At 34.1% G+C, this 12677-nt stretch overlaps 1 pseudogene; it reads left to right on the forward strand.

The window, feature by feature from the left end:
* Nucleotides 1-2154: 2154 nt before the first annotated feature.
* Nucleotides 2155-6403, forward strand: LOC107950988 (polyadenylate-binding protein 2-like; annotated as a pseudogene).
* The last annotated feature ends 6274 nt before the right edge of the window (nt 6404-12677 follow it).

A 12677-nucleotide genomic window follows, 5' to 3' on the forward strand; every position in this document is an offset into this window, starting at 1 on the left:
AATGAGTAAATGCAACGAGCTAGATACATTTCAAACACTTATCTAGTGTTTTTCATTTTGACTTACCGTTGGTTTAGCAAGGACATAGATGCCATTTTAGAGTTTTGAAACGAATAAGCCAAAGGGCTTACAAACCAGAGTTAGCAGGAATACTTAAGGTTCACTTGATGTTCAATGTAGGAATGCCGAAGCCTATTTGTGCGGATCAAGGGGATCCCGGTTGAGGCAAGTCACAATTTGGGCGATTAAAAGTGACGGGATCTTGTGAGGGAGATGTACCAAAAAGGAGCGAAACAGTTCGATTTAGGTGACGATAGAAGCCGCGGAAAATATTCCAAGGGGTAGAACTACATGACAAAAAGATTAGTTAGAGGACAATTGAGGCATCGAGAAAGTTCTGAGGTGAATACAACGAGTTTCATTCCGAGTACGCAATGAGGGCATTGCGAGAATGGGTGGGGGAGAATGTCATGGGCCGCAGATCAATTGATGAAATAAGACTCATTTAACACTCTTGAACTGATCCGACTCGTGGAACATATAGAGAAACCATCTACTTGATACCTTAGTGGCCCAATGAAACACTCTAGTAAAATTAGAGTTATCAGAGTAAATAATGTAAATCCTAAAGGGATAAGATTGTATATAGTTTAAATCCCTTAGGAATCTCAATTGTAAATATGCTCTAATATTGATCATCGATGTAACTCAATCTTTACCGTTAGTTTTAGGGGAGCTTAACTATAAATAGAGGTCCACCCCTCATTTGTTAATCATTTCATTCATAGTTGTGAATATATTTGAAAGTATTTACTCAAACACTTGACATGTTTTACTTTCTTGTGGCATTTTCTGTTCTTCTGTTGCTCTTTAGTTTTGGGTTGCTTCTGTTTTATTTTCGGCGCATTTTAGAGAAAGTCTATTGAAAATTTACACTTTTCGAGAGTTAGACTAACTTAAATAGATTTGAAGCCAAGAAATCACCTAAGGTCGCATAGATTGTGAGACTAAAGTTCTAATTCCGTGACAATTGCACATAATTATTAATATTTAATGGTTGAGATTAAGTCTCCCATAAAACTTATATTTAACGACAAATTTTTTAAATATTAATAATCCATATATCAATTACCTAAATTAGTATTGGATATAGATGGAGGAAAATTATATAGGACGAGAGCCAAACCCCATTGTGAGTGTACCATAATACCTTAATTAATAATGTATATGTATTTTAATTTTACAGCGTTTTGCTTTGTTGCCTTAAGAAAGAAAGTAGGAAAAAGTAGTATTTGAAACTGATCTGAAAAATGTTAGATTCTATTATTTTGACTTATTAGAAATTTTATCACGCACATATGTGTAGAAATTATATATCCAGAATATAGAGTTTGTTTAAAAATAACATATAATAAATAATGAAACATATGATGTGAAATTAATTAATAATAGCACATGGCATATGTACAATACTAAAATGAAAAAAATAGATTAATCTATGAGTAAAAATAAATTTAAATACGTAAATATATCAAATTAAAAAATATTAAATTTACTAAAATTATTTATCTCAATATTGTTATCAATCTTTAGTTAGTGTCGAATTAACTTGGTGCATCAATTTAATCAACAACTTTACCAATATAAACAATTGATAAAGGTAATAAAATATGTTAATAAGATTAAAATGTATAAAATAAAATAAAATACAAATTTGAGTGGAAAATTAAGGGTTTCTCAATACAAATAATGTAGATTCAAATCTTACTAAATTTAAAATTTTTATTAATTTTTTTAAAAAAATTAAGAATATACTCTCTAATAATATAAATTAAATAGTAATATAAATACTTTGAGAGGGTTGGGTCTATTTTTAAAATTTAATTTGAATTATTCGATTTTTATATATAAAAAATAAAAACCAAACTACAATAATCTATCTGCTTTTCAAAATTTGTAAATAAGTTGGGACTTCTTAACTTCCCGTAACTGTCGCGACTACGATAGACACGTGCCATATGACATTCCAATTGTCACGCGAGCGCTCAATCATCGGACCGCTGGAATTTGTTTCCAAGAAAAAGATCCAACGGTCCCGAAAATCTTTTCCGAAACAAAGTGGTTTCTTCATTCCTATAAGAATTATACAGTTACTGCTTTGCCGGCGCGGTGCAGTTTGTTCTGCCCTCCCCTTCTTTATCATTACTTTAATTTTTTTCTCCCTCTGCCCGGACCTCCGACGATTTTATCCCATTTTATTTCTCCTCTCCTCTTTTATCCCCCAAAATTCTAAAAGAAGTTCTTCCACATTTCTTATTTAATTCTAAAATATTTTCCATCTTATTGTTTCTCTATTGTTTTGTTTTGATTGAATAAAGAGGAGAGGGAAACATAACAAGAAAAAAAAAGGATCTAGAAGAGTTAGGGTTCGAGCCAAGGTTTTGTGGATGGCGCAGGTTCAAGTTCAGCATCATGCGCCGGTTTCGGGGCCAATCAGTGTCGCATCGGGGCACGGAGGAGCGCAGTTCATGCCGACTTCACTCTATGTTGGGGATCTTGATGTTTCAGTTACCGATGAGCAACTCTATCAAACGTTTGGCGAGGTGGCTCCGGTCGTTTCTGTGCGGGTTTGTCGGGACACGGCGACTGGCCGCTCTCTCGGATATGGCTACGTCAACTATAACAATCCTCGAGATGGTTAGACTTCAACTTTACTGCGAACTGATCATTTCTTTAATATTTAAAGCGGTTTATTGGTTAGACTGTGAATTCTTCTTTTTTTTGTATGTGGTTCTCTGTTTTGGGAAATTTAAGGACCATGTGGTTATTTGAAAAATTTTAGATATTAAGGATGTGTAGATATTAGTGAATTTACTTTAATTCTAAAGCTATTCAAGCTGATTGCTGTTGTAATATAATTTATTTTCAGTTTTCAGTATATTGTAGTATCAATGCGAGTTACTGATTTCCATGAATAGTGAATTGTTAAAAGTTGTAAGTTTTGATTAATTAACCTGAAGGATGGACCTTACATTCTACGTTTTACTTTTGAACTATGCAGAATGTATGTAGTTTGTAGATATAAGAAATGATTTTTGCTAAAGGTTTGAGGTTTAACCTTTTTGCCAAGTTTGACTTGCATTTTCATCCAAAGGGTCGCTTGAACTTCCGTATTAGAAGTTAACTTTAATTTTGAGTGAAGCTTTGGGATTAATTTCTATCAAGTTCATGTTTTAGATCATGACAAATTGGGAGAATCAACTCTTTCTTTTGAATTGTTGAGGTTGCTTACTATGCCTTGTTATTCGTGTCTGCAGCGGCTAGGGCATTGGATCTACTGAATTTCACTCCAATGAATAATAAGCCTATCCGAATCATGTATTCTCAACGGGACCCTAGTCTTTGTAAGAGTGGTACTGCAAATATATTTATCAAGGTATTATTCTTTCCCAATTTTCCCTCCCTTTTGTTCCATTTTAATTCCTGTTTTATACTAGGGTTTCTTTTTCCTCTAAAACTAGAGGATTGGTCATTTAGTTGCATGTCACTAGGCATTTTGGGTTTCAAGCTCTTGCCCATTTAAATTCTCCGTGCGTGCTCAATTTCTGTGCAAGTATATTTGCAAGCAATTCTTTCTTTGATTTTCCTCTTTCTATTTGCTGTATCCATTCACATGCATGCATAATTTCTAGATAAAAGAATGTATAAGTTGCTTTTATGTTTACCTATGCCTTCGTTTTTGTTCTTTTCAGAATCTGGACAAGTCAATTGACCACAAAGCATTACATGATACGTTTTCTTCCTTTGGCAACATTCTTTCTTGCAAGATATCAACCGATGGTTTAGGCCAGTCCAAAGGCTATGGTTTTGTGCAATTTGACAATGAAGAATCTGCTCAAAATGCAATTGATAAATTAAATGGTATGTTGATTAATGACAAGCAGGTCTATGTTGGACATTTCCTTTGTAAGCATGAAAGAGAGACTGTACCAAATAAGGTCAAATTCAATAACGTATATGTGAAAAATCTTTCTGATACGACAACTGATGAGGAATTAAAAACAGTTTTTGGTGAGCATGGTGAAATTACTAGTGTTGTAGTTATGAGGGATGCAGATGGGAAGTCTAAATGTTTTGGATTTGTGAACTTTGAAAATGCTGATGATGCTGCTAGAGCCGTTGAAGCTCTGAATGGAAAGAAATTTGAAGATAAAAAGTGGTATGTTGGCAAAGCCCAGAAAAAATCTGAGAGAGAGCATGAGCTAAAAGCTCGATTTGAGCAAAATATGAAGGAAGCTTCTGATAAATTCCAGGGTTTGAATTTATATATTAAAAACTTAGATGATAGTATTGGAGATGAAAAATTGAAGAAAATGTTTTCAGAGTTTGGTAACATGACTTCATGCAAGGTTTGCAAATTGCTTCTAGATGTTTGATTCTTGATGCTAACATATCCTACTTCTATTGATATTTAGTTTTTTTTTCCCTTTTTTCCCTAAAAATTTTAAAGGTTATGCGTGATCCTAGTGGAATTAGTAAGGGCTCTGGATTTGTTGCATTTTCAACACCTGAAGAAGCATTTCGTGCAGTAAGTTTGATTTATGTTATTTCTTTGTGTGGTCAGCTACTATAATCTAATACACTATTTATCTACAGCTTGCTGAGATGAATGGTAAAATGATTGTTAGCAACCCACTATATGTTGCGCCTGCACAAAGGAAAGAAGAAAGAAGAGCACAGCTACAGGTAATACAATCGATGATAATTTCATGGATCATTATTAATGTATTTTTAGTGTGCTTAGTGCATAATTTCATTTTGGCGTTTATCTGGTAATATGTTTCTTTTAATAAAGGGAAATGTATTTGAATTTCAAAAAATCTAGTCCAGTCCAGTTCTTTGAGATTTAAGTGTTTCTGAAAGTTCCATGAATCAGTCTATTTTAATTAGTTTTCTCACATGTTTCTTTTGTTCATTCAGGCTCAGTTTTCTCAAATGAGACCACTTGCAATCCCCTCAGTCGCTCCTCGGATGCCAGTGTACCCTTCTGGTGCTCCAGGTCTTGGCCAACAATTTTTGTATGGGCAAGCACCTCCAACTGTCATTCCTCCACAAGTAATATATCTTCTTGTCCTTTACTTGACTTTCTTGTTCTTTTGGATGTTTGGTTGATTTTAATTTTTTGGTTGTCCCTTCCACTTTTTCCACACCATCCACCGCTCCAATAATTAGGGCTGTGTTAATATTATTCTTTACCAGTATGGGGTTTCAAATAGGTAACACCGTTTGCATTTGCATTGAAGAGAAATGAATTTTAAATTTGCTTTTTTTTTTTTTTTGCTTTGTCTATTCTAGGCTGGATTTGGCTATCAGCAGCAACTGGTTCCTGGAATGAGGCCTGTTGGACCTCCTATGCCAAATTGTTTTGTTCCCATGGTACAGCAGGGCCAATGCCCTCGTGGACGACGAGGAACAGTTCCAGTGCAACAGGCTCAGCAACCAGTTTCATTAATGCAGCAGCCGGTAAGCTGTATGCACATATAAGTACAAGCCTGCATTTGATTCCCTTGCTTTTGCTGATTCTTTTTTTCCTCCTAATTCATCCAATTTGTTCCAGATGCTCCCCAGGGGAGAAGTTTATCGTTACCCCCCTGGTCATAAAATGCCTGAAGTTGCACCGTCTAATGTTCCTGGAGGCATGCTTTCCATTCCATATGATATGGGTAGCATGCCTGTGCGAGATGCTGGCAGTGGACAGCCTATGCCGGTTACTGCTTTGGCTACATCACTTGCAAATGCAGCACCTGAACAGCAGAGGACGGTGAGTCCTTTTTGTTCTTTTTCAGTCAGTATTATTTTATTGGAATTTAATTAGCTTGAAAATATTGATATATTTTCGTGCTGTGAATGGCAAGTAGATGCTTGGTGAAAGCTTGTATCCCCTTGTGGAGCGACTGGAGCGTGATGCAGCAGCCAAGGTTACTGGCATGCTTCTTGAGATGGACCAAACGGAGGTTTTGCATCTCCTCGAATCACCGGAAGCTTTGAAGGCAAAAGTAGCAGAGGCCATGGAGGTTTTGAGAAGTGTTGACGCTCAGCAACAGTCCAACAATCCAGCTGACCAGCTGTCCTTAACTGTCACTGAATGACAACCTTGTCTCCTGAGTGAATGAACTTGAGTCGAGATTCTTGGCAGAGAAGTTGCTAGACCCTTTTATCAAAATTGGGCTTATCTTTAAGTACGGTTGGATTTTACAACGTTTATTCTTTTTGGGTTATTTATAGGGTCTCTAGTAGTTGCTAAGACTTTATTTAATTTGGTTCCTTAGCTTATTATTATTCTTTGGTTTAGGCTAATAACATTAAAGTTTTTTTTTTTTAATGTCATTGGAACTTTCTTTTACCTCATTATCTTTGTTTAATCTTTTGCTTGATCTTATGCGGACAAGGTAGGTGGAAGCCTGAAAAATCCTAGCAACAACTTTATATGTAACTTTTCCATGATTAAGCATAATGCTAGTGAATTTGCTCTGTAGGAGGGAGCAGTCTAATATCAAAGGCGACGATGTAGCAATCCTGGTCGTATTTAGGGCCCAAAACATTCTACTGTTCGAGTGTTTGCAGTTGAGATACTTTTCTGTTCCTAAAGGACTCAAAAGACCGTTCAAAAATAAATATGTTCAACTAATAAAGTAAATTAGCATGCTTTCAATCTCCGTTTTAACTATATAGAGTAAAAATTTAAAGATAATACTTGAAATTTAATTTCTATAATTTAATTTTTTTGAATTTAAAAATTTAAGTTCATTTATTAACACAATTGTAATGCAAGAATAACTGTGGCATGATTTTACTTAATCAAGCATTTTACCGATGCCTATAACAACATAAACACAATTTTAATAATTTAAGTAGATGAAATGCAATCAAACCAACACGAATTAAATTCAAGCTAAGCTGATTAAATTAACCATTTCAACAACATAAATATTCATAGATATGTTCATCACAAAAAAAATAAAATTTAAAGAGATAGGGAACAAGAATCAAATCCGGTGTTTTGCCGTGGCTTCACTAGGTTGCTTCGTTCTTCCTTCTTTGTTGTTCCTCAGTGATCAAGGCTGCTATGAACACTCAATTGCTGCTCCAAAATGGCTGATGAATGCCCCTTTTTCAAGAGGAGAAATCAAGAAGAGAGGAGAGAAGAGATGTAAATGAATAAGGGATGAATAAGGAATCAGCCAAGGGGGTTTTTATAGCGGAATGTGGCAGCTAAAATTTGTTTAAAATAGCAGCCAAAGAGCCACCCCTTGGCTGGCCATCTATGTGGCAAAGTTGATGGCTTCAACTTTGCTAAATTTGGCTTGGGGAAAATCTTCAAAGCCATCAATTGTGGAGGGGCTGATTTGCAATTTGAACAAGTCTTCAAGGGCTTCTTTGCAGCTTAAATAATCAGCTAATGAGGTGAGTTGGGTCAGTACTTGGACGGTTTTGGGCTGTCCTCTCTTTGGCCGGTTCGGTTCACTCGGTTCGGTTCAATCAGACCATTTTTTCATAATTAATTAATAATAATCTATTAACGGAAATTAACTTGGATATAAATTAAAATTAAATATATTATGATTTAATACATATAATTTTGGATCGTCTTAGGCTGGAAATTAATTCGCCTCGATACTTCAAATTGCTTCTCGATTTTGTGCTTCTGGCAGTGTCTGCAGAGCCATTTTTCGTCTTTTGTGCAAATCTGTCGAAAATAACCAAAATTCATCAAAAAAAAAGATTAAATTAACTAAATTTCAACATGTTCATATTTTAAGTGAACTTTAATTATTTTATAAAAATTAATTATTTTTCGACAAGAATTTAACCGAATTGAATTTAAGTTAAAAAGGGTACGAAAAAGTGTGTAAATTTTTGTGTTTCCACACCCCTAAACTTAATTTATTGCTCGTCTCGAGTAATGCACGAATTTTGAAAAGAATTTCTCAGAAACACCTTTGAAAATTTCCTTCTGAAAAATATTTTTCTCAAAATTATGAATTTAATATACTTATGCTCAAAGACAAGAAATTTGATAGTTATGCTACTTAAGTATACATCTCGTTCAAATTAATCTCAACAACTATTATGATAGAAAAAAGTAGACTAAATGCTTCCTAATAAAGTCATGTTAAACTTTACCAATGTAATTTTATTCCCTTTACTCAAGATTAAGCTGTAATCATTAAGTTTAACTTATGTCTTCATATGTTGTACGTAGCAATTTCTCTCCACTAATGTAGGTAGCATTGGAACTTTTGAATCAATAGGTCTTAAACTTGTAACGTGGCTGGGCTTAAGGGTAGGGTGACATCAGCCTTTTTTTTTTTTTTTTTGCTTTCACATGCTCTTTTGTACATCTTATTTTAAGAACTCATGCTCTTTTTTTTCAAATTCGAGCATTTTGCCGAATGTACTACAATTTTAGAGCATTCGATACTTCTTTTCAACTCCCCCAAACTTATTTTTAAGGAATACTTCGAATAGTACTGAGTCTAGTGTTTGGGATAATTTTAAGATAGTTAAGAGAGAATTGATGGTTAAAATTGCAAGGGTTCAAATAAAATTAGGCCATATAGCCTTAAAGTTGGGTTTCAAAGGATAAAAATTTCAACATGGTTGGCTTGAAAGGCTCAAACGGTCCAAACAAAAGTTCCCTAAATCATTTTAAATGTTCAATGCTTCCTAGGATTTTGCCTCAAGAAACTACTAAGTCAATTCTAAAAACTTAAACTTTCATGCATGCCTAACTTTCGTAAGGAACTAAAAATTTATGGTACGATTTGCATGCTTTATTAGAAATACATTCATATCATTATTAAGCTAACATAATAATTTATTGAAATAATAGAACTTTATTTATACTGAAGTTGAGCATTCTTAACAAAATTTCCAATTATTGAGCAAAATATATCTAATCATAATTAAAAGAAAAAATTATTCTGAGTGCAAATAATTCAAATTCAATTTTTCGGTCCCCCCACTTAAGATGAACAATGTCCTCATTGTTTAAAGTGAATAGATAATATACACCAGGTAGGATTTTAGAAAAGAGGAGGTGAGTCAAATTGACTGCTTAAGCACCAAGCTCTCTCTAGATCCAATCCTAGACATGTATATATCTATTGCCACACTTTATACTTTGTGACTTGCTCAAATTTTATTTATGATTTTCCATCTCTCACTTTATTATGCGAAAAATAAAAATTCCTAATTAAACTTAATCCTAAGAACAGAAATAAAATAAAGTCAAGATCCCCCCTTTTATTTATTTATAGATCATTCTGAATTCGAATCATCTTTTGCTTCATAATTATTGCCTTTACATGAATTGCTTCGCTCCTTCTTTGATAATGGACTCCGTAGTTCAAATATAAAATCTGGAAATTCAGGCGCAAAAATAAATGGGTCATTGTAAATTTTATTAAGAGCACTTCTCATCGAGTCATCCCTTATTTTTGAGTATATCCAGTTGGCTTGTTGCTGCCATTGCATATGTTGCATTATGTCTATCAACTTTGGCAGCTCATCTCAAAGATCTGGGCTAGGTGGTTGAGCTCTGAACATTGAAGTTTCGTCATCAGGTTCAACTTCTTGTTCCATTGGTTCCACCTTATTAGGCACTTCAGTCGATTGCATTGACTCGGTCTCTGTGGGATCATTTTCTTCTTCAGGATCCTCACTTTCTTTAGTTTGCTACTATAGAACAGAATCTCTAGCTTTTCGGTAGAGGTCCCAATCTGGGATTGTGCCCTGGCTATACCCTGTCTTCTTTACGTTTGTAAGAAATTTAGCTTTTAAGCACAAAATTGTTATTGTAAAGGGAAAGTAGGCTGGGCCAAAATGTCTAACGGCACAATTCCACATTTTTGCTAAGATGATTTTTCCCACGTCAATTGTCTTTCCATTTAAAATTGAGTATAATAGGACCATTCGCTCTAATGAAATCGTAGTTCCATGTGAACTAGGCATAAGGCTGAAACGGATGAAATAGAATCATACCTTTGCGAGTGGTGTCAAGTATTCTCTTCAACAAGTGTGGATTCCTTGCTTTGAAATAGTCCACTTAGAACCTGGAACTGTAAGTTCCTCGAGAATTTCTTATAAATTTTTAGGCTTTTTATTGCTCATCATGGAAGAATACTTATTGTTTTTGAAATCAGGCAATTTAAAGAACTCATTAATAGCATTTGAAGTTATTGGTACCTTGATTCAGTGAACTGAAACTTCCGTCAACTCGCTTGAGGTTAAATTCGCATAGAACTTGCGCACTAACTCCTCAACCACACTTAGGTCTCTTTTCACAAAATAATTTCCAATTGAGGGCTTCAACAACTTGACGAATACGAGCCATAAAATCTTTGTAGTTGCTCTGTTTCGATGTAAAGCCTTTCTCTGGATACATCTATTGATTTTTGAAGATACTCTCGTATCTTGCTTTAGCTTCTTCACAATGGAACTTGTTTTGTGTTTCATCAATTTGGGTGCAGGCACGAGTTCTCATGATTAACCTGAACAAAAGATGAGAAAAATTATTTTCTCAAAAATTTAAAAATTATTAATGATTCAATAAATTGAAAAATTAAATGATTAAATAAAATTAAAATTTAGGAGAAAAAAATTATCTTACCATCCTTTCTATAAAAATTAAGAATTCCTAAAAAAAATTAATGAACAAAAGAGGTCAATTTAGGGTAGGTTGGAAGATTTCAACTAAGGGGCTTGGTATAGGTATGTGCCACATAAGTGCTGGAGGGCTGCTGAAGTGTGTGGGCAAATGGGCACAGGAGCAGGTAGTAGTGTGCAAGCTGAGCTAGGAGCTAGCAGCAGTGCGCGAGCAGCGTGCGGGACCTTTGGCAAGCAGGCTTGGCGTGCACTGAAGCTGGATGAGGCGCCTAAGAGGAGTTGTTAGGGCTTGGACGTGCGGCTTGCAATGGAGCTGGAGCTGCTGGCAGAGCAATGTGAGACTAGGTGCTTGCAGTACTTGGTGTTTTGGGGGTTTGAGTGATGGATGAATAGGAAGATGGGTGGAATTTATAGAGGAAGGAATAGGAATAGGAATTAGAGTAGAATTCTTAGAACAATTTAATCAATAAAGAATTCTAAATTTTAATCCTATACAAAGTTAACAATAATTAATAATTAAATATATGGATATTAAATTATTAATGCTATTAATTTATTTAAACAAAAATGAAATATGATTAAAACTAATACTAATTCTATACTAAATTGATAAAAATTAATACATAAATTATAATAGATATAATTATTTATTAAACATTATCGTCTTATTATTATTTGAAAAAAAATTATCAAATAAAATATGATTAAATTAACACTAATCCTAACTCTATGTAAAGTTGATAATAATTAATATATATTATAATGGATATAATTATATATTAATAATTATCATCTTTTTTTTATTAAAATAAAAACATTTATTCTAGAAGCCCTTTGAAAATATTTACAAAAAGAGGCATCTAATTTTTATTATTTACAAAAAGAGCAACCAAATTTTAAAAATAGTTCAATTAAGTCCCTAGACTTAATGAAAATTTGAAATTGAGTTGCAATTTAAAACTTGGATCAAAATTGACCTTTTTATTTGAAAAACCAAAAATTTTATTTTATTTAGGGAATAATTTCTCGAAAAATTATGTTAAAATCAATCCTCAGGAAAGATTGGAGGGGTCACAAGCGGTCCCGCTTAAGTTCCAATCTTCTAGACAGAATTTATTTAAACATACTAACCTCGAAAATATACCCTAAATCATTTATTAAAAAGGAAAATAAGAAAATTTAAAAAAATTTGATAAAATGAATGAAATTTGATTCCGTTCAGTCTTATTTCCCCAGTAATGTTTTAGACGCTAAGCATTAACTTGAAAATTACCTCATTTACCTTGGAGTTCAACAACTCCGTATGGAAAGATGCAATGAATCATAAATGGACCAGACCAACTTGAATTTAGTTTACCTGGAAAGAACCTTAATCTAAAATTAAATAACAAAACTTGTTGACCTGTTTCAAATTCTCGAACTCGAATGTGCTTGTCATGCCATTTCATAAGTCTCTCCTTGAGTAATTTGTCATTTTCGTACGAGAACATTCAAAATTCCTCTAGCTCATTGAGTTGGAGCGTCTGTTTCTCTTTAGCAAGCCTCAAATCCAAGTTGAGTTGTCGTAGGGCCTAGTAAGCTTTGTGCTCTAACTCCAAGAGTGGCAGGTTTTTCCAAAGACCAACCTGTAGGGTGAAATCCCTAAAAGTGTCTTGTATTCTATTTTGTAAGCCCATAAAGCATCATCCAGTCTTTTGGACCAATCTCGTCGATTCGGGCAAACTACCTTCTCAAGTATGCCTTTGATCTCCTTGTTTTCCAGTTCAGCTTGCCCATTCATCTGCGGATAGTAAGCTGTAGCGACCTTGTGTTTCACTACATGTTTATCTAATAACCATTTCAACCACTTGTTCACAAAATGGGACTCTTCATTGGTGGTAATGGCTCTTGGGGTTCCAAACCTTGTGAACACGTGTTTCTACAAAAACTTCATCACAATCCTAGCATCATTTGTCAAATAAGCTTTAGCCTCGACTCACTTAGACACATAGTCTATTGCTACCAATATA

Source organism: Gossypium hirsutum, chromosome A02 (assembly GCF_007990345.1).
Source record: "Gossypium hirsutum isolate 1008001.06 chromosome A02, Gossypium_hirsutum_v2.1, whole genome shotgun sequence".
In the NCBI taxonomy this organism is placed as follows: domain Eukaryota; kingdom Viridiplantae; phylum Streptophyta; class Magnoliopsida; order Malvales; family Malvaceae; genus Gossypium; species Gossypium hirsutum.